General features: G+C 41.4%; 1 long non-coding RNA gene across 1 annotated transcript in view; it reads left to right on the forward strand.

Annotated features, from left to right (window-relative positions):
• Window positions 1-8,712: 8,712 nt before the first annotated feature.
• The window catches only part of LOC147578150 (uncharacterized), a 60,755-nt gene continuing 46,482 nt past the window's right edge, over window positions 8,713-22,985 (forward strand). Inside the window, exon 1 of the long non-coding RNA XR_015254209.1 lies at window positions 8,713-8,877. This is a non-coding gene — a long non-coding RNA (uncharacterized LOC147578150). The remainder of the gene's footprint in view (window positions 8,878-22,985) is intronic.

A 22,985-nucleotide genomic window follows, 5' to 3' on the forward strand; every position in this document is an offset into this window, starting at 1 on the left:
ATTTTCTTGCTTTCCCTCCCCTCTGTCCAGTGTCACACTTGGACCCTGAGCTTGGACCCCGGGACCCTGAGCTCAGGTCTGTCACTCTTCGGTTGAGTTCTCTCTGGGATTCTCAGTTTCAACATGGCCTCAAACACCCATAACCCATGAATCTTTACCTCTGGACTTTGGTAGCCCGGACACGATGTCTCCGACTATCCGACACCCCCTCAGCTACTTATTCCTGTGCCTGGTCATTGCCAAAATGAGAGCTCTTCTATAATCTCAAAATAATGTGCTTGCTTTTGGTGCCCACCTCCTGTCTTTCCAGCTCATTTTCTGTAGCACCCCCGCCTGAACAATCCCTTGGCCACCAGGACCATACTCTATTGATTCTTCCACAGTTTCACTGTCCCTCACTTCTTTGATGTCCTCATTCTTCTTACTGGCCTTAAATTCCATGCTCAATCATCATAATTAACATCCTGCCACATACTGTTGACCCCTTTCCCCTCTCTCATTTCCTCAAACTCATTTGGTAAAACCACAATATTGGTTAAAACCAATTCTCTTCCATGCAGCCGAATATGACTGGAGAAACACACAGCCATGCAGACAGGTCTCACTTTAAATTCATGACCATGAACCTTTAGTGGGTCCTTAATGCTTAGTTCCTGGTCCTTTTGTTCTCTCGGTTAACTAATTTCCTCACCCCACACTCGCTCTCAGCTAATGGCCTTGCTTCCGACATCACTGAAAAAATTGAAGCCATCCAAGGAGAAAGTCCACAGGTTCCCACCCCACCTCCACCCACTTACTGCCATCTGTGCCCACAGACTTAGCCTTGCAGGTTGTTCCTGCAGATGAGCTACGTGTGCTCCCATCTGCAGCCAGTCCCTCTGCCTGTGCTCCTTATCCTGTCCTGGTCATCTACTCAAGGGTACTGCTCTAGCATCTCTCCTTTCCCTTCCACATCTTCGATATCTGACTCTCCACTGGGATATTCCCATCAGCATGCCTCCTAATTCACTCAGAGGAAAAGACAGAATCCTTACAGTGGCCTGTGTGGCCATAATCTGACTCCCCATCAGCTCTCTGACCACATCTCCTATGTCTCTCTCCTTGCTTACTTTATACCACACTCCCTGAACTCCTTGCTGGTCCTCCAGCCTCAGGGTCTGAGGCTTCCTTCCCTGTCCAGAAGCTCTTCTCCAAGTCTGCTTGGCTCCTCCCCTATCTGCTTCAAGTCTTTGCTCAGATCTCACTTCTCAGGGGGGTCTTCCCTGACCATCCTCGTTAAAACCACAAAATCTGTCTGCCCAACCTCTGCACTCCTGATCCTCCTTATTCTGCCCTGCTCTGTTTTTGTTTTTGTTTTGGCTTATTATCTATCTTCTTATATAGTTTGCTTCTTTATTAGGTTTATTGTTACTTGTCTGCCTCTGCATTAGGGTGTAAGCTCCTTAAGGTCAGGCATCTTAGGTTTGTTCATTGATGCATTCCAAGCACCTGGAAGAGTACCTGGCACAGAGCAGGAGCTCAAGAAATTTGGTAGAGGCTGACTGCCGGTGCTATCCATGTAGATATTCTCTCTTCCTGTATTTCTGGCTGAATTTCCTACACTATTCATATAATGAAAATCTGCCATTTCTCATACAAACCACAGTCCCTCCTCTCCACCACTCCATGAGATTAACTTATGTTCCAGTCACACAGACATTCTGGCCATTGATTGCATATGCCAAGCTCTTCTGTGCCTCCAGACTTCTGCTGTTGATCCTTCCCCCTGAAAGCTCTCCACTCCCTTGTCCAATGTGGACTTCTACTCAAGGGTCGGCACAAATAAGCTCTCTTTTGTGATGATTTCCTGGGAATTTCAGGCCTTTGCTGGGCTCCCAGACCACCTTGTGTGTCACTTTATTACAGAGGAAGAGACTGTCTTCCTCTTCTTTGTGGTTCCAGTGTCTCCTCAGTGCTTGGCAGTGTGTGAATGAGTGAGTATACACTTAGTTGCCCCCCACCCCCAGCTTTGTTGAGATAGCAACATATAGTACTAAGTTTAAGGTGTACAACATAATGATTTGATAACTGTACATTATTTCAAAAATACACAATAAGTTCATGAGCAATAGCTAGCTTCAGGAGTAGTTGGACCTAGCACTTCAATAATGTTTATCATTTCTCTTCTCTGCATGCCTACGCTTGGCTTAATTCTCAGGAAGTTTCTCTCCATGAATAGCCAAGATGGCTGTTGGTAGCCCCAAATAATTGTATTTCTCAAGAATTATACCATGAAAGAGCAATTGGTCTGACTGAGTCATATGCCCCCCTCTGAGGTCATCACTGAGGCTATGGGGCTGGAGGATTCTATCAACTAGGATTACGTTTACACAAGGCGCTGTGTTGTGGGGAGGACAACTTATGGACATGCTGGCCCAAACTAAGCTGCGTGGGTTGAGCCATATTATTATAGAATGGGTGAAGGATAAAAGAGGAATAAACAATGAAGATTCACAACAGAAGCAATCAAAAAAAGCTATCAGACTATGTAGAACAAAGAACTTTCGCCCTTTTTGCTCCACAAATATATGTTCAATAGATGGCCATTCTGTCCCTTACTTGAATCTTCTCAACTACCTGGCTTTCCTCATTTCATCAATTTCTAGATTTCTAATCACTGAACCCAAGAACCATATGTTCAATACCCTGATAACAGTGATCATTGGTTTGATGGGTGATTGAAATCCCACATCCTTGTTTTTCCTTATCTGCCACATCCCATTGCTGATCCCTGGGTCAGAATCAGTCATGTCTTGGATGTAACAGGGTTAGCACCTCTGTTTTTGGTATAATGTTTAGCATAATTTTTTGATATTTCAGAGCACCAAAGTAGTGTTTTGTGTGGTAAGATGATGAATGAGGATTATGGTTAGTACTTTGTTTTTTTGGAAAATTGTTTCTTTTGCTAAATCTTTTGATTTAGAACTATTAATATTTTGTAAAATTTTTATATAACTTAATATTTCTTGTATCACTAAATATTCTTCTAAAATATGATTTTTAATGTTCAGAGTCCATATATATGGCTATTGCTAAACTTACTTAATTTTCTCTATTTTGGTTATTTTGGTTGTTTACAGTTTTATATTGTAAATAATACTGTAATATGCATCATTGATTTTTCGAATCTTTGTGTTTTTATATAAATTCCTGGACATTGACTCCTGAACTGTTTTTAGGATTTTTACACATAGTTGGAGTCGATTTCAGAAAATTAATGCACCTACCGAGAATGCACGAGCATATACATTTCCCTGTATTCTCTTCAACACTGAGTAGTAACATTTAAAAATTGCTGATTTCATGGGGGAAAGAAAGCATCTCATTTTTGTTTTAATTTATATACCTTGATTACTGGTCAGTCTGTCCATTTTCTTTCCATTTATTGGCTATTTGTGTTTCTTCTGCAGAGTATCTGCTCATTGGCTCTGCCTGTGTTTCTTTTGCTGTGATTGTCTTTTCTACTTTGAAGGAGTCTTTCGTGATACACCATTTGGTGGAACACCACACATTGGCCAACAGAGAGAACTACTAGGTTTTGCAGTTGCCTTATCTATAAGATGGGGTAATATTAGATGGATCCATAATCTTTTTTAATAGGTCAAAATATTTAAATCTTAGCCATTTCAGACAATTCAACCCATAGACTTTGCCTTGCATGTCTCATGGGGAGTTTAAGAGACTCAAATAAGTGGAGTATGCAAATACTTTATGAGCAACAGGCATGAAGCAAAGTAAGGAACTCACTAGTACATCCATAGTAATCTAGGTACAAGCCATTTTACCTATGGTGTTTCACCTATTTCTCACCACAACCCTGCTAAGTATATTTAGCAGATGAGGACACTAAGGCTCTGCCAGTTTAAGTCCTGTGGCTCATAAGGAGCAGAGCCAGATGTTAGCCTGGGACATTGGACCCCCTGGCTGGTGATCTCTCTACTATGAGATCCTACTTTCCTCCAAGGCCAGAAACGGATTTCCTCCCAGGTATAATCTACTTCTGTGGCATGCTAAGCAATGGACATCAGCCAAAGCTGTGCAGACACAGTCTGGATCAGCATGGTGACCAACTAACTCTCATTAACAACATAAAGAGCATTATTGAATGTGATTATTTTCTTTGGAGATGATTCTGTTTCAGAGACTTGCAATTTTGGGCACCTATGAATGTGTTTGGTTCATAAGGCTAACTGCTATAATGATTTGGAATCATGACCATCTTGGGTAATTCCTTAGGTCATTTTCATTTACAGTTGCCTAGGTTATGACAAGGCAGATTCACATCCCTTATAATGCAATTGGGAGAATAATGCTTTTAGAATTCTGAAATTTCCAAAGAGGTATCATGTGTTTCATAGTCCCTTACCTCTCCATCTGGGCTTGTGAGAATAAACAAAATCCCTAGAAGAATAATATTTCTAGAAATATGAGGAAAAACTTAATTTCTTTCATTTTATATCCAGATGTTTTCCAGCAGGAAAGAAAATCTCCATAGAATGTAAGATTCCCAAACAAATAAAACTTCCAAAAGAATTTTCCTTTTAGCAGGTCTCGTTGTATTACTTGCAAACTAGCTGGTGAATAAAAGATGCTTTGAAGTTTGCATAGTCAATTAAAAATATTTCTTAGGGATGAGCAGACGCATTCATAATCTATCAACAGGTATTTTTCTTGATCATCTCCTGTGCTTAGTTCATCTTTATATGTAGTACTTTAGTAACCAAAGCTGTCGTTAGAATTCATGAACAAGCCCTAGACCAGGCAGTGTGGACACCATTGACTGAGGTGGCCTTGCAAATTAGGAAGGGGATTAACTCTAAGGCAGAAACCTATAAATTCCACAAAGGAGCAACATACAAAACCCTGTGGGAGTAAAAGTGGGAAGGGGTCATCTTTGCCTGTGGAGACCAGGGCAGACTCTGAGGAGGAGGTGGCATATGGGATGGGAAGGCTTTGGGCAGACTGAGAATGGAGGTTGGGGATCCCAGGCAAAGGAGATAACAGAAGACAAGTCAAGGGGGTCCCAGTGATATGGGGCTAAGGTGGGGTGGGGTGGGCTGCAGTCAGGCTGGGCTGGTAAGTGGGAGGGAAAGCGGGTGCTCAGGCCAGAGGATGGGGCCCTGGCAAATGAACCTCCCGGGGTGCTACCATCCACCTTGCTTTTTGCCAAATCCCGGTCCCTGGCCCAGTGCCGTTCAAAGGAGGTGCTTCCGGTTATTGATAAACTCAATAAATGAGCAAGTGAAAGAACAAAGACCAGAGGAGCAATAAAGGAGGACAGAGCCTTCAGGTTTATGGCAGCGCATTCTTTTGTCTAATTCACTCTCGGAGCACTTTGTAAGTTGGTATATTTATCTCTAATACAGTAGAATCTCCCTTTCCAGACTGGTGGTTCGTTACCCGAAAAAAAAATCAGTTAAAAGGAGTATTATAGAAAACTATGCACTTATGGCCTTAAATATTTTTATTTTATCTTAACATACATAAATGAACTTTTACTTATTAGCTCTCTCTCTCTCTCTCTCTTTCTCTCTCTTAATATAGAGCCAAGGCCTTTTCTTTGAGTAAGGGTCCACTGATTGAAGCTTCCCCAGTAGTTTTGCATAGACACATTATAACCCAATGCCTATGATTTCCAGCTTGGTTTCTCTTAATGTAGGAAACAAACTGAAAGCAATCCGAATGCAGGGCCATTTTGAATTTTTACTATCTTGCCCCAAATATTTACAGTTGTTTTGTCCACATCTCATTGGACAGCATTTTTTGTTTTTAGCAACTGCTTTTACCACGTGTTTCCAGATCATTCTAGTTTAGTTTTCATTTCTTTTTTGTTCCTGGAGCTCCTATTTCATCAGGTTACATGATATTGACCAAAATTATGTAATTATAATCTCAAAGGAATTTGGAATAAGGAGTCTAAATAACAACAACAACTGACTCTTGATCGGCACACAATTCAGACTGTAGGAGTAGAAACCTGCAGGTAACTAGAGCCAGTGTTCAAACGCTGAGGTCCTCAGTCAGTGCGTGCCCCAGAGGGACAAGAGAGTGTCTGTGAACCGAGCAGCTGGCTAGTCTGGGGTGAGAGAGCTTCTAGGGTTCTATGAGCACCTCTTCCCACAGTACACTGAAACCTTAACCAGACCGCATGTGTGTCCTGCACGCTTGGTGTAAGGCTGATCTGTCTTAGGGTTCACCTGAGGCGCTTAACCTTAGAAGCGCCAAGGAGATGCTGCTCTAACACTTAAACTTATCACAGAGTCCCATGGGGTGGCCTTCACAGCAGGCGTTGGAGTGAAACTCTGGGGTGTGTAATTGTTTCAGCATAAATCTGTCCATAGTGGGGAGGAAGTCTCTTGGGGATCATGGAACAGTGCTTGGCATGTTGCTAATATGTATTAAATAGCTCCAAATAAAAATGGACATGGTTTCCTGCTACACTAGGCAGATTGCTTGGCTCTCTGGGAGTTGAGTACTTGGAGGAGAAAAATGAAGATTTCCAAGACTCTTGACTAGTGTCCTAGCAAAATTCATTTTCCCTTGTCAAGATGGCTGGTTTCCTGCAGGAAGGAAGGGAAGGCAGGCCCACCTGAGCAGGTCAGGCCAATGCCATAAACCCTGATGATTCTTGTCCTGCACAAAGCAGGCACAGTGACCCCCTGGGAAGAGAATCTGGGTCTGGGTCAGGAGCCAACCATCCTATTCATTCTTGTGCCAAATTGGCCACATACGCTAAAGAAACTCCTTTGATCCATGAATGCCCACATTTTTCCCCCTGTAAACTGAGGGTAAGTTGAAAGCATTTGTGGAAGCCCTTCGCTGTCCATGACACATCATGTACGATTCAGGGCCAAGAACCATGCACTCATCTGCCTCCTTATCCTCTCTTCACTTGGAGTAACTGAGCAAGACCTGACTAATTCTGGTCTCCCAGTGATCCACCCACAAGAGTTCATTAGTGCCTCTGCCCTCGAAATGACTCTACACCTCAGGATTACCCTTAGAGCATGAAGATCATTGCCTAGAAAAATTTCGGGGGGGTCGGTCGGGGGGTTGAAATACTGAGGTTGTTTTGATTTGCTCTTCTATCTTCTGACTGCTCTGAGGATTTTTAAGATCCTTTGTACCTACACCCTCCTCTGAATACCCAGTACCTCCGTCTTCCCAAACTTCCGCCACTGAGCACATGTATAGAGCCTCCCCTCATGGAGCAGTGTGGCCTTGCCCTGCTCACCTATGGAGTTGTGAAGTCAGGTGGCAGAGCAGGAAAAACCACTCAGCTAGTGACTCCAGGAGCCCTGGGCTTTGTGATTCCCCCCCCCTCCCCCCGGAAACGCCATGCTGCCCCGTAAGGGGGAGTGGAGTCAAGCTCAGGGGTGAGTCAGCTGGTAAAACGTTCCATTACAGTGTATGAAATGCCACCACCATTAAAACAAATAAAACCAAAGTAAAACTTTGGTGAACAAAGAAATGATTTTTTCCGAACAAACGGACGGTGTTTGCATCTGATAAGGAACAAGTGAACCTGTAGTTCTTCCTGTTTAATAGTGGCACGGGCCCAGAAAAGTGTTTAGAATGTGTTTCTGGAAGTTGTATACAACAAGGCTTTCTGTAGAGCCACCTTTGAGACCTGGGGTTGGGGTGAGGAGGATTAGGAAGTGGATACCCAGGGAGGGAGCTGAGGACTGGCAGGGTTGGGAGGGCCCCAGGCATCCTGGACCAGGTGACACTGCCATCTGGCTCCAGTTTCGTGGGCTTTGGAAAGCAAGTCGTGTTCTGAAGGCAAGGCAAGGAGGTTCCCAGTGCCAGGGAACGGGGTAAATGAGAATTTGTCTCTAGGCCACGGATTCTGGAATTTCCCATAATTAACATTCCAGCTGAACATTCAAAAGGCCTAGGCTCTTGGTAGGCCTGTAAATTAAAGCAGGATCAACTATTTAGAGTCTAGTTGGGAGAGTAATGGTCTAGGAAACCATTGCATTTGTTATCTGTGAATGGTGACTCAGTTTTTGCATTTGTAAAGTGGCAATAGATGAAGAAGTTTAAAAAGTGTTACTGCTGACAAGGATCTTAGAATTAATGTAGTCGAATTCCTTCATTTTAGAGAAAAAGATCCTGAAGCCAGACAGGTGAAGCTTGTTACTTTTATAATATTAATAATAATAGAACTGACTGTACTGAATGAGCTAAGTGTAGAAATTCATTTAATTTTCACAAATTCTTTCTAAAAAGCTGTAACTATTATCCCTACTTCACAGATGAGTAAACTGAGACTTAAGAAGGTTGAGTACCTTAGGGGTGCCTGGGTCGCTCAGTCGGTTGAGCGTCTGACTTCGGCTCAGGTCGGGATCTCGCAGTTTGTGAGTTCGAGCCCCGGCGTCGGGCTCTGGCTGACAGCTCAGAGCCTGGAGCCTGTTTCAGATTCTGTGTCTTCCCCGCTCATCCTCTGTCTCTCTCTGTCTCTCAAAAACGAATAAACGTTAAAAAAAAAAATTAAAAAAAAAAAAAAGAAGGTTGAGCACCTTGCCCAAGGTCATGCAGCAAGTAATGGGCACAACTGGGACTTACTATCAAGTCTAGTGGATTCTAGATTCCAAGATCTTAGAGAAAGAACTCGTAGCAGCACACGCAGAAAACTTTTCTGTTTTATATCTCAAGGGTCTGAAGAGAACCATAAAGGTGAAATGTGAGGAAGAAAATGGTGCTTTTTAAAGCAACCCCATGCTGCGTTGTCTGACAATAATGACGGAGAAAGAGTGCTGACTATGGCTCAGATGCTGTATTGATTTATATACCTGGATTACATCAACCGTTTAATCCTCACTTCAACACTCTGAGGTAAGTGAGCGTATTATTCCCATTTAGTAGATTAGTAACCTGAGGTGCAGAGATGAGTCAAGGTCACACAGGTAATAAATGGTCGGATACGAACCCACGATCCTACCTTCTATGTTGTACATGCATCTGACATGCCTGTTATTGAATGTGTTCCCATACAACTACCACATAATGGCAATTTACACTTATTATGATGACCTTGATCACTAGAGACAGATTAAAATGTAATCCCTAAGATGCATTTTATTGTACTCAAGTGCTCTGAAGATGAGTAGTCCATCTAGTCTCCAGATAACGCTTCTAGATTGATAACTCAGTTCCTGACCATTCACCCATAAGGATCTATTTGCTTAGGTCGAAGGGATGAGCCTGGCTACAGTTCACCCTTTCCTCTTCAGAATTGGATGAGAACCCCGCCCTGCCTTTAGTCTCAGCTTTGCCCCTTTGACTGGTTGTCTCGAAGTCTTGTTGCAGATGGGACAAGCGGTAGGTTTTGTGAAATTGTGGCATCCCTTGGTGTTGAAAGGTACAGAGTGAAATTACTTAAAGTAGAAGCTCTTTTCCAAATGATTTCATGTCTAAGATTTAAATGATTCACTTGAGAAATGAATCAGTTTGGATTTTAGAAGTTACTGTAGGGTCATTTTCTTTTTTCTTTCTCTTCTTTTGCCTCTAATGGATAATTTGAGGGAATTGGCTTTTATATGAAGAAAATAAAACATGAGTTTGCAAAGTTAACATCTGATCTTATTGCCTGGTGGGATGCCTGGGAAAAGGATTTTCTGATGAGTCTTGGATCCTGAGGTGCCTGAGGGCAGGAGCTACATATATGCTATTCTCTTTGTCTATTATTTAATGCAGGAAAACTGGACACTATAAACTTTCTGGTTAAAGGATATATAGGAGCTGATTTGAAAAGTCAAAGTCCGAACTAGAGAGTTGACCCCTATCTGGGCTAACCATCCCTCCTTACTTGGGCTTCATTGCAGCCGCCTGCCTACATCTGACTCTGAGCTGAATGGTTGTCCCCACAGGACACAGAGTATGGGTAAATAAAGCTGATTAAGTGTGTATTTTATTGAGCCTGTTCCTTTTTTGGAATAAGGCCCATTGAGTCATTCCAGTCTTCTTAGCTTTTCCTCTTACATGGTAATACCTGTGTCTGAGCATGAAGTTGGTCCTAGGTGTGTCTATCCATGGTCCCTAAGCTCATGAATGACTTCCACTCTTTTGCTTAGCTACTTGTTTAATATTTCTACCCATCTTCAACTCTTCAAGAAAAGAATTACTCTTTCACTCTGTATTAGCAACCCATGCCCCCTTTTTTCCTTCACTTTAATTTTACCTTTTCTGCGGAGAGATCTGGTCTTCAAATTGTTATAGCTATGGTTTATTGAATGCCATTATGTATCTGGATCTATGCTTGGAGCTTTATTAACAATTTGTAATAGTTGTCACTGTATACTTACTACATGCCAGGCACCGTGCTACATGCTTTACAGATGTTGTTTCACTGAATCCTTGTAACAAGCTTGTGAAATGATTATTATTATTAAGTCCATTTCCTAGATGAGGAGACTGAGGGCCTGTGAAGTTAACTAACTTGCCCATGGTTACCCAGCGTAAGAGGCAGAGGACAGAATCAGGCAATTCAACTCCCTACCTTATACTCTTAATCACTACGACATATAGTCTCCCCTTTAAATCTGTAGTCATGCATATTCTTCATAACCATCCTTCAAGGTCAGGTGATTTATTGTACATAAACTAATAAGATACATATTTTGATCTCAGGTCTGTCTGCTTCCCGAGCCCACACTCTTTCCTTTCTCTAAGTTGCCTTTGAGAAAGATAGACTTTGAGTTGCCCACCATTACCTGCCTAATTGTACCTTTCTCAGGCAGAGAGATAGGCAGAATTATTTATGCCACACATGATGCCTAAGCATCTATAGTGGTTTAGTCCATTGGTTTACCAATGATTTTAAGCTTAGTATCCTTTCTTCAGATTTTATGTGGTAAACCAATATGTTCAAGAGATCAAGACAAAGCTACTATGCTTGAATTAAGAGTAGGGGATCAATGCCCTTTTTGTGCCTACCGCCTATAAGCCACGGTTTCTTCAGCTCCTCTATCAAATTTTGAAGGACACCAAAAAGTACAGCTGGAATATCACTGATTTCATCCTAAGTTAGGTACACATGGCAACCATCCCTAAGTGGAAAGTTATTTATCCCATTTATGTATTTATCGAGCATAACCTTATTCCAGGATATCAATGGTCTCCAAAAGAAAAATATTGTGCTTATCTCAGCCAGAGGTACATATTAAAGCTATCTTCATATGGTGACCACTAAAAGAAATTTATTTGTAAGATTGAATCAATAAGCATTCCTCTAGTGCCTGCTAGTCGTGAGAATACAAAATTCAATATGACATGGTAACTTGTACTCTACATTATAATATAACTATTATTTTCTCTGTTTTCTGACTCATTTAAGCACAGGCAGTTAAGGCCACTCTAGGACTACAGTAACAAAGTGAGCTGTCTTGGATTTTTCCTCCCATAGGAACATCAACATCCAAGCCATGGACACATCAAAAACAGTGGTCACTCAATGATTTTACTAAGCAACTAGCATCAATCATAGTTCACTTTCTTCCTCCAGACAACCCAGAGAATATGCCAGGCATGGCCCTCAGCTGCTGGTTTCCTTTATATGAAGGCAGATTTATCATAGATAGATAACTCATGGTGAGATGTAGAGTATCATGAAACCAAATTTAAGTTTCCTGGCTGCATCTATTATCTTTACCATTTTATTATCAGATTGGTCTTCTGAATTTTGACATTCAGATATAATGACAGGGAAATCGTACTCTTCTGGAGTGAGGAGAGTGGGAAAGATGCCATATACATCTTTCAGGGTATGGGTGTGCCATACCCTGGCACACGGGGTGTGCCAAAGAATAGTACGTGTCCATCAAATACCACTCCTTTGTCTTTTAGGCACACACCTAGACTACATTTCCAAGCCGTCTTTGCAATTAGGTGGCACCGTGTCACTTAGTTCTGGCCTATAGATGTTGGCAAAAGTGATGTGTACCATTTCTAGGCTGGCCCACAAAATCACCCTACACAGGCCTTCCTGGTCTCTCCTCCTGTATTTTCTGGTTGAGTGGAGAGGATGAGTATTTAGAGGAGGGTGGAGTCAGAAGGTGGAAAGAGGGTGAGTTTCTCAATTAACTATGTAAAGCAAACCCTCCTCCATCAACCTGCACTGGACTGTGACAGTGAGAATCAAAACTTCATTGTGCAAAGCCACCGAGATTTGGGGAATGCTTGTTATAGGAGTTAGCCTACTCTGACTAACACAGAGGTACAGTGAATCGAGCATAAGAATTACAAGCAGACAACGCTAGGTTCTATACCAACTTTTCCATTTACCAGCTGTGTGACCTTGCACCAATTACTTAGCCTCTCAGAGTTTCGACTTCACTTGTGAAATGGGAATATAATAACACTTACTTCATAGGATTATGGCAGTACTCTATGAAAACATATGTGTATAGTGTCTGTTACATAGCAGGTGTAGGAAGATTACAGATTTACTCACAAAATCCAATTGTGCAAAGAAAATGTAATTTCTTTATTTCTCTCTGACTAAATTTTCTTCAAGATCCGTCAGCCCTGAGGTAGTAGGGAAACAAATGTGAACTTTAAATGAGCCAATTAACAATATGTCAGTCTCCTTTTGGTTTAAAACCATCTTTTTCAGGTAGATGATCAGGCTTTTGGAATCCTTGCCCTCAAGGTGGTAGATGGGGGAGTTTGCTCTGTCACCATGGCAATTGGGAGTGGTCCCAGAAGTCTTCATCAGGCTCTTGGATGCTCTCTGAGTTCTTACTGGTCCTGCTGGATTTTGTCCTTTCTCTGTATTATTAGTGCTTGCACAGCTGGCATCTGCTTCAGGAGACTTGAGACCTCTTTTCTCTCAGGTTGGTGATGGCCTGGTGGACCTCTCTTTTGACCCAGCTGGGGCTAGGTAGCCTTCTGAGGTCTGGCTGTGACTCCCCCATATGCTTGCTGGCCCAGACTGTCCTTGGCGGCAGGGTCATTTTGCTCTACCGTGATGACCCTTCTGGTAAGCTGACTATCCAGCAAGTCAGTTACTTTCCAATTCTTTCTCTAGAGCATCCAGGAACTTCTGAAACTTTCCATACAAGAAGGAGACTTCAGGAGATTAGCTCAAGCTCTCTCTCAACCTAACCATGACTTAGCTATGATATGACTACCACATGCTGAGGATGGGGGTAGGGCCAATGCTCTGCAAGACAGTATTTCCCCAGAGACTCAGACAAGGATAGAGGCCTCTTTGCTCTTGGTATTTGGGGCTGACAGACTTAAGGGTAACCCCTTGTGTTCCCTACTTCCTGGTTTTCATTCCCTTGTTTAATCTCTGCCCCTTGCATATGGGTGGGTCCTGTGATTGCTTCTACCTAGTAGAATATGGCAAAGGCAAGCAGTAACAGTCATGTGATTATATTACATTGTAGAAGACTCCATCTTGCTAGTAGACTCACTCTATAGACTTTCCTTGCTGACTTGATGAAGTAGCCATGTTGGTAAAGTCCATGTGGCAAGAACTGTGGATGAACTCTAGAAACTGTGGGTGACCTCCAGGGTCTGTGGGGCCCACAGACATCAGCCAATAAGCAAGGGCCTCGAGTTATACAACCAGAAGGAAATGAAGACTGCCGAAAATCTAAGTTTGGAAGTGGGTTCTTTCCTGCCAAACATGCAGATGAGAACACAGGCTGGTTGACATATTGATGACTGCCCTTGCAAGATGCTAAGCAGAGGACCTGTGAGATAATACATACATGTTATTTTAAGGTGCTAAGTTTGTGGTAACTTGTTTTTCAGCAATGATTAACTCTCAAGAACTTTGGCTGAGAGGAATCATTCACAGCATTCATGTCCCCTCATTTCTTTCCTACCTCTGCCCTCTTACACTTCACACAGTCCGCTGGGGGCTAGAAGGACAGATTTAACTTTCCTCTTCAGTCTAGGGGAGCACCCCTCCCTCTGTCCCCATCTATACACACATCATCGTTTCCTCCTGCCTGAAGTTCACTCTCTCTACTTCCTTCGTGCTCAGGATGTAGAGTGGCTACTATGAGACCTAAGTTAGAAGAAGAGGTAAAAGGTATAATGAGGATGTTATATTAAAAATATTATCCTCATGACACAGATCATAATACATAGTTTCCTTCCCTCTAGTTGGTATGAACCTCATTGTTTTCCCAGGTCAGGAAGTTATACAAGCCATCTTTAACTAATTTTCTCTTGAGTTTTGCCCCATCTTAAGCTCCTCCTGGCATGAGGAAGGTCATCAAAGCTGGGAGGCCTGCACACTCAGATATAAATATGGCTTCCTGGTTTCGTATCGGGATGCATCTGTTGGTAAGATGATCAGGATAAGTTACTATCCAGTTTTGGCTCATGAAATATAATCACAGATGATTAGAGCTGGAAAGAGAAGTATAAAGTCCAAATACTCTCATTTTCTAGAAAAGGAAACTGAGGCCCAGGGAAGTAAAATGACTTGGAAAAATTCACCCTTTTAGTTATTCCAAACCTAGAACCAGAACCTGAACATGCCAACAAGCAGTCCATACACTAGCTGTCTTAAGATATCACGTACAGACTGCAAATAAGCGTGTAGCAGACAATTCTTTATGAAACAAGCCTTGCCAAAGTGGATTATTTTTTAAATCCACCTTCTTGAGACCTCTTCTTTTTGCAAGAATTAAGTTTTATCCTTTTTTGCTGGTAAAAGAAAATCTTCCCAGGAAAAGTCAAAGAATAGCTGCTTTTCTCTGACCCGCCAAATGGTAATAGCAGCTGTAGAAATATGTCCCATCACATCCCAGGGAGTGAGAGGTGGGGCATTTACAAACTTTGGGGTCCAGTTGGGGTTGTCTGGATCTGGGCAGTCTGCTGACCTTGGCCGGAGACAGAATTTTTTAACTGTGCTTTTATGTATAGTCTCTTCTGTCTCTATCTCTCTTTTTTCCTCTGAAGAAGGGGAGTGAGTCTTTATATCATTTTTTCTTTTTAGTCGTGAGTTTCTGACAAAGCTGGGGAAATATGAATACAGCCTTTGTGAAAATGAGTGAGAATCTTCTTTAGAAAACAATTCTTTTATCACTTTTATTCATTTTGCAGAGATTCCTTTCACTTCTAGAATTAGAAAATGGTCTGGGTCATAGAGAATGACCTTTTTAAAGCATGTTGTTATCTTATTCCTAATTCTCATAAGAAAGCTCCCTGCAGATGAGTAGCTTGAGACACTGTTAACGTTGCTTCATTTTGTTCTTTCCCAGTCCAACAACAGTCAGTTTATGATGTCAAGCACGGTGCCGTCTTTCCATTTTGTGTGAGACAGTGTAGTGTGGTGGATAAGAACTCTGATTATGGAGTCAGACAGACCTGAGTTCAGAGTTCTGTAATTTTGGATGAGTTTGTCTTAGTTTCCTTACATGTAAACTGAGGAGAGTACTAGTACTTAGCTCACAGAGTGTTAGGAACATCTAGCCCAGAGTCTGGCGCATAGAGGGTGCTATCATAACACACAGGGCACTTTCTTAGAATCACTGAGCACATTAGTTTGTCCATGTTCCTAGCTTAGACTGAAAGTTCCACTGAAGCGGGTAATATGTCTGTCTTGTTCATGGGCGGAATCCAACATCCAGCTTGGTGCCTACTACATAGTAGGTGCACAGAATATACTTATGTGAATAAACGAATAGACAAAAGAACGATCAAGAACTGATAACTATTATTAATGTTACCTTGAACTTGGGCTGCACACCAGCAGATCACACAGGCTAGCTGAGTCCTCTCCACGGCGTCTTGTTCCATATGCACATCCAGGCTTGCCCCTGCAGAGAGGTGGATGTCAACTGCTTCTGGGCCTCCTATCTTGGACATATCTCCTATCTTGGTTTAGCAATTTGGATAGGCATTCCTTCATCATCTGGCATCAGTGGAAGCCTATAGAAAATTCTAACAACCAGACATTTAAAAAACCAATATCTAAAGAAGAGCCAGAAAGGGCAAGCGTTAAAATAATCTGGTTAGAAAAGCAAAGTTTCTCGTAACTTAGTTCTCAAAATTCAAAACCTAACACGAACCCCTCATGAGTTCAATAATTTCTAAGGAAACTGAGGCTTTTAATGTTCCTGTTCCATTATAGATAATTTCCGTCTCATAGGAGGCCTCTAACAGCAGTTGAGATGGAAATAAAAATAGTCTGAGGAGAGAGAGTGGGAGAAATAAAAAAGGAACATAATATGGAAGTGAGGGAGGTCCCTAGGAGATGGAGAGTTTTGTAAACAAGCTTTCTCTAGACAGTGATTGGATTCATTTTTATGTCTCTAGAGCCTAGTGCAGAGCATGGCTGTGTTAGCAGATCTGCACACATTCTTGGGGGGAAGGGGACCTACGGGGTGAAGTCCTGGCAGAGGAGATGGGGCTGGAGCACAAACAGAGCGGGGGGCACCAAAGCAGAACAGAAAGAGGAAGACAAGAACTTGGAAGGAAAAAGGGAGAGAAGACAAGAAGCTGGGGTGAGAGGTTCTTCTCCCACTTTCCACTTGTCCTCTTTTGATTTCTTTAAGAAAAGCAACAAGGGAGAAATATCAAGAGCAGAGAGTTCTAGAAGGATTTGAAGGCAGAGGTGGGAGAAAGACTAAATTCCTGGGGGTCTGGGTGGCTCAGTCAGTTAACAGCCTGACTTTGGCTCAGGTAATGATCTCACAGTCCATGAATTTGAGCCCCGCGTGGGGCTCTGTGCTGACAGCAGAGAGCCTGGAACCTGCTTCGGATTCTGTGTCTCCCCCTCTCTCTATCCTTCCCCTGCTTGCACTCTGTCTCTCTTTTTCTCTCAAAAATAAGTGAACATTAAAAAAATAAGAAAAAAAAGAAGACTAAATTCCTTGTTCCTTTTTTTTTTTTGCTCCGAAAGGTTTAGACCTCTGGTCTGATTCTCCAGCGCCTGTTCCTATTTGTATATATATTTGTCTCTCCCACTAGACCATACCCAACTTGAGGGCGGATAATGTTTTATCCCTCTCTGTTTTCACCACTGAACCTAGCTGGGTGCCTGGTTCATTTGATGTTCAATGAATTGAACTGGCAAGAATAGTTGATGGTACCTGTGAGTGGATGTATCCATATACAGAAACTGCACTTCTTCATGATAGTGGGGCAATCATTCTTTCTCTGCCCTCTGTCTCATTTGGGACATACACAATAAGGATCAGAAAACGGTAAATAAAAAGGGAAATTTTCTGCACTTTCACACATGATGTTATTCAAAATCACTAGAATAATTTAACCAGAATAGTATAAGTCAACTCTATCCTTAGAGACTATTGAAAGCATATCTCTGAATGAGACAAAAGGCATTCAGAAGCGTGCACCAGTGTTTCATTATAATCTACTTGTTCTCATCTCAGATTAACTTATTCCATGAGTATAAGGGATACAATTTCTTCCAGCTATAAGGTCCTGTCTATTACAGGCTAGTTAGTGTTAGAAATAGGTAAAGTCATGACAACATATACAGCTAGAATATTTTAGAAACAGAATATTCAGGAGATGAGTTGGGATGGAAGGATATAAAGAGGGAAAGAAAATAAGGATAAGAAGACAGAAAGGATAAGAAGACAGAAAGGAGGAATAAAATGCTCATGCAGTGGAGTATAATAAGGCTACATTGTTCTTATCTTTGATATGTATAAATGATCAAGCCTATACTCCTACATACTGAGGAGGGCAAAGTGTGGTTTAAGACGTGTTGCAAGTTAGCCCTTGAGTGACAGAAAAAGTGTATCATGTAATTCTACGTGAGACCAGCTTCTCAGCCTTTCCTGGGTCCTAGGGTCCCTTTCAATAATCTGATGAAAAACAAATGGGTCTTTTCCCCAGAAAAATACACAACCATCCAAAATTTTGCATGTGATTTTGGAAGGACACAGACTCCTGCAGCCCATCTATGGACTCTGTGGCAAGACCCCTTCTGGTAGATAAATTCTCCATGTTCCTTACCTCTTATCCCAGATTTGGGCTTTCAGCTGCCATTTAACCCCAGAGCAGATGAGACACAAGTGCTCTCCATCTGTGGGTAGGGGTGATCTGGTGTCTTTTCTGTATTTTTGGTGCAAACAGTTGGTCTTCCAGAAATGGGAACTGCTATTAATAGCTGATGTTTGGCTGAGGCAATCTGAAACAGTTTTCTCCAAAATGCTCTACGGGCAACATGAGTGAAGGAGACAAACCAAACACTAATGGTTTACATGAGTCTGTCAAGGGATATGTGGGGATTAGTGGTAAAGGGAGGGGAAGAAGAGGCCATGCATCAGTGTGAGATGCCTCAGAGCCAGCATGTGGCAATGTTACTATGTGATGTCACACATCTGTTTTCAAGCTGTGATATGCCTCAGACTAGAACAAATAGATCTAGCAAAAGGTCAGGAATGGCAAACAGAATTCATCTTCCTTGGCAGTTCCAGTAGATTGTGTGATAGTCGGTTATATTGGTTCCCCCCAGTGAATCACTCCTCCTGGTATTCACATCATTGTGTAACCACCTCCCCTCAGATTGAGGCCGCTCCTCTGACTTGCTTTAACCAGTGAAATGTGACAGAAGTGTGGTTGTACCAGTTTTGGCTGAAACCTTGAGAAGACCTGGACGTGTCTGCTTTTTGCTCTTGGGAGCCCTAAGCTGCCATGTGAGAAGTCTGTTTGCCCTGCTAGATAGACCATGTGGAGAGGCCATGTGGAGAGAGGAGGGACCCTGAGACTCCATCAAGGAGACTGCAGCCAACAACTGAGGCTCCAGCCATATGACCCCAGGCAAGTCATTCCAGCTACCCCCAGCTCTTTTTGAGCCATTCTAGCTGAAGCATCAGACACGTAAGTTGAGGAAGCCAGTTTAGATGTTCTTGTCCCAGCAGAAGACGTGAGAAGCAGAGATAAGCCATTTCTGCTGTGCCCTATCCAAGTTCCTGACCCGCAGAATTCTGAGAAACATTAGCGATGTTTATTTTAAGCAACTAAATTTTGGAATAACTTAAAAAAAAAAAAAAACAATAGAGCACAAAAACATTAATTTTTACCTAGAAATGGGGCATTATTATAACAAAAACATAAACCCGTGGCATTGGTTTGGGGGCCAGACAGTGAGTAAAATCCAGAAGAGCCTTGAGAAGAATGTTAATGATATGCAAATAGCAATAAGAAAATTGTATTGGAGGCTAGAGAAAAGTTGACCTGAATTATGTAATGGCAGCAAGTGACACTGTAATCACGTGGAAGACAGAAAATATATATCTAATGAACTTGTGGATTTTCCTGAGGAGATGATCAGGCAGAATGTTGGAAGGGCCAAATGACTGCTTTTAGTGGTGCCTGATAAGGCACAGATAGAGAGAGAGAAATTAGAGAAGGAACCATTTAATTTTCAAGCAGAATCACAAGGAAACATTCCCAACCCAGAATCTGCTGAGCTGGAAACTAAAACAGTTTCTCATTCCCAAACTCTCCAGCCTATAAAAAAAATTCTTAAAGTAAATAAAAATCTGGAAGCAGAGATTAATTCCATGACACTGCCTTGGAGGTCAAAACTGGATCAAAGGTGTGGTTACAAGACCCTTTGTGAAAACCTCGGAAAGATTTAAGGTTGTATTTTGTAGACCTTCTAAGAAGGGCAGCAGAGTTTTAAGAATCGTAAGGCCCTGTTTCCCATACTGTCTCAGCCTGACAAAAGAGTTTGTAAGAGTCTTCATGGCATTTTCCCATAGCACCCTGACTCTCAGCTCAAGGCAGAGTGGAACTTATTTTGGAGAGATTTATGAGTGTGAGTGTTTTTAATGGATTAAATTATAACTTGATATAGGAAGCCTACAAAAACTTAATTATATCAGCATGGGCTAAAAGGGACAAAATGGTTAAAAATCAAAAGTAGCCTCTGAGACCCTAACTTCTAATGGTCGGTCAGAAAGCAGATTGAGAAAGCTATTCTGAACAAACATAAAGCATTTCTAATGGAGAAGAAAGAATGACTCAGTAGGCAGAACCAAGAGTCACAGAAAACTACTTTAGGGGGCAGAACTGAACCCTTTGCCAGGAACATTCTCTGACTTTAGAGTTGAGGATTTACAGTAGAGAATTTCAGAATTGCTATGGACCAGTGACTTCTATGTGCCTCCCATATCCCTCTCCCACTTATGAATGGGAGTGTCTACTGTGGTTATCCTGTCCCTTTCTCACTGCTATATGCTGGGTGTATGGAGGTGGAAAACTTACCTTTTTAATTCACAGGTCCTTGCATTTGAGGAACCATACCTGAGTATCTGTACAGAGGGGACCACACATCTGCAGCTATACCTAATTTAGATAATGAAATTTCCGACTTTGAGTTGACACTATAGCCATGATAAGATGAGACTTTTGGAGATCTAGGTAGGGATCATGTTCCTCCTGCATGTGAGAGGAACCTGAATTTCTGTGGTCAGAGAGCAGACCATGGTAGCTCTCAAAAGCTGGCTCCCAACAATTCCTCCCCTGGAAGTATGTACAAACTGCTCTTCCCATAAAGAGGTGGAGATTACTTCTTTTTCTCATTCTCTTGAACGGTGGAAGAATGTGGTGAAGTGATGTTTTGGGAATGGGCAGCTTCCACTCAGGAAGCCTATCTGCCATGCTGTGTTAAGCCCAAGGAATACAGAGAAATCAGGTAGAGAAGAACTGAGGTTCTCCAGTTGATGGCTCCATCTTAACTCCCAGCTGAAAGTGAGCACCAGCTGTCAGTCACATGCATGAGCCAACATGGACATTTGATCTTAGTTAAGCTTTCTGATAACTGCAGCCCAGTTACATGGGGCCAAAGAACCATCTATCTGGGCCCAGACAACACACGAAAATGTGAGAGATAATAAAGTGGTTGTTATGTTAAGTCATTGAGTTTTAAGGTAATTTGTTATGCTGCAGTAAGCAAGTGAAACAGGTTCATAGTGGTTTCTTGGAGTACTATGTTGAGAGAATTTTTAGGCCATATGTCGGTTTGGTAGGAAATACATTGTTACTGATTGCCAGTCTCTCATAGGGCCAGGAAGGGAGAGTGGAATCCTGTGTAAAATGGGACTGGAATTACAAAATCACAATGTATGCTATCTTAGTAGAGCTCAGAAAGAGTCACTGGCAGCTTTTTGTGAGAAAATTGTGATTCCGAATAAAAACAATGAAAAACCTTGGCTTTTGTTTAGCTCTGAGTTTTTCTGTTTTGAGTTTTGAATTTATTAATTTCTGAAGAACTTTAACTTAGGAGAACAGACAGTGAAATGGTCAGGCCAAATGAAACCCTAAGGGATTATCACTAGGATTCAGCCATCTCTGTTTTCTCCCTTCTCTCCTTCCACACTCAGGGCTGCAAGTAACTGTGAAGAGTCCCTGGAACTATTAGCATCCCTATACATTGGTCTGTATTTTCCTGAATTGTCTAAGCTCAAGCCCAGTATAACATAGGAGTGCTGCACCTGTCTGTGAAAATTTCACTTATTCATTTTAATTTACCTACAGTTATCCTATGTGACGTATGTTATATACAGCTTTGTCTTTGCCAAACATCTCCCCAGGGACTCAGGAGACAGAAATAAACAAGGCAAAAGTTCTAAGCAAGTCATAGTCCCTATCTTCAATGAGCTTGTGTTCTAGTGTCCAGAAATCGATCTGGATATTACATGAGGATAAAAACAACACGGCAACAGAGGTACACGTTATAATCCTAACTAGCATTTATTGTGCAGTTACCATGTGCCAAGTGTCTCCTCTAATCTTCTCAAAATTTTTAATTTTAATTACTTTTTATAACATCTTTCTTGAGATATATTTCACACATCACAAAACCCATCTCTTTAAAGTATATAATTCAGTGCTTTTGGTATACTCACAGAGTTGTGCAACTATCCCCAGCATCTAATTCCAGAGCATTAGATCACTCCAAATAGAAATGAGACCTACTCATCAGCAGTTACTTTCTATGCCCCTCATCTCCCTAGCCCCTGGTGATTACTAATCTACTTTTTATCTCTATGGATTTGCTTATTTAGAACTTTTTGTATAATTGGAATAATTCAATATATGACCTTTTGGGCCTGATTATTTCACTGAGCATAGTTTTCAAGGTTCATCCATGTTGTAGCATTTATCATCTATTTTTTTTTATTACCAAATACTATTCCATTGTACGGATATGTCATATTTTGTCTCTTTACCAATTGATAGACATATGAGTTGCTCCTATTTTTTAAACTATTATGAGAGGGTTACTAGAGGAGGTGTGGGAGGGGGGATGGGCTAAATGGGTAAGGGGCATTAAGGAATCTACTCCTGAAATCATTGTTGCACTGTATGCTAACTAATTTGGGTGTAAATTTTAAAAAAGTTAAAATAAAAAATAAAAATAAATAAAAAATAAAATAAGCTATTATGAACATTGGTGTATAATATTCCTAGGTATTTACATAAGAGTGGAATTAGTGGGTCATATGGAAACTCTATGTTTAACTTTTTGAGAAACTGCTGAATTATTATTGTCTGTATTTTTTATTTTAGCCACTCTTGTGGGTGTAAAGTGGTATCTTGTGATTTTGATTTGCATTTCTGTAATAACTAATGATGTTGAGCATCTTTTCATGTGCTTGTTGGCCATCTGTATATTTTCTTTGGAGAAATACCTATTCAGATCATTTGCCTATTTTTTAATTGGGTTGTTATGATCTCTTTCATTGTTTAGTTTTATATATTTATATATTCTGGATACAAATTCCTTATCAGATATATGATTTACAAATATTTTCTCCTATTCTGTGGTGGTGTTTTCAATTTGATGATGTCCTTTGGAGCCTCTAATTCTTTAATTTTTATGAAGTCCAATTTGTTTATTATTTCATCTCTTGTGTTTTTGACATCACATCAAAAAACTGTTTTCTAATCCAAGCTCATGAAGATTTACTCCTATGTTTTCTCCTAAGAGTTTT

This window comes from Puma concolor, chromosome C1 (assembly GCF_028749965.1).
Source record: "Puma concolor isolate L17-30 chromosome C1, mPumCon1.1.hap2, whole genome shotgun sequence".
Classification (NCBI taxonomy): Eukaryota; Metazoa; Chordata; class Mammalia; order Carnivora; family Felidae; genus Puma; species Puma concolor.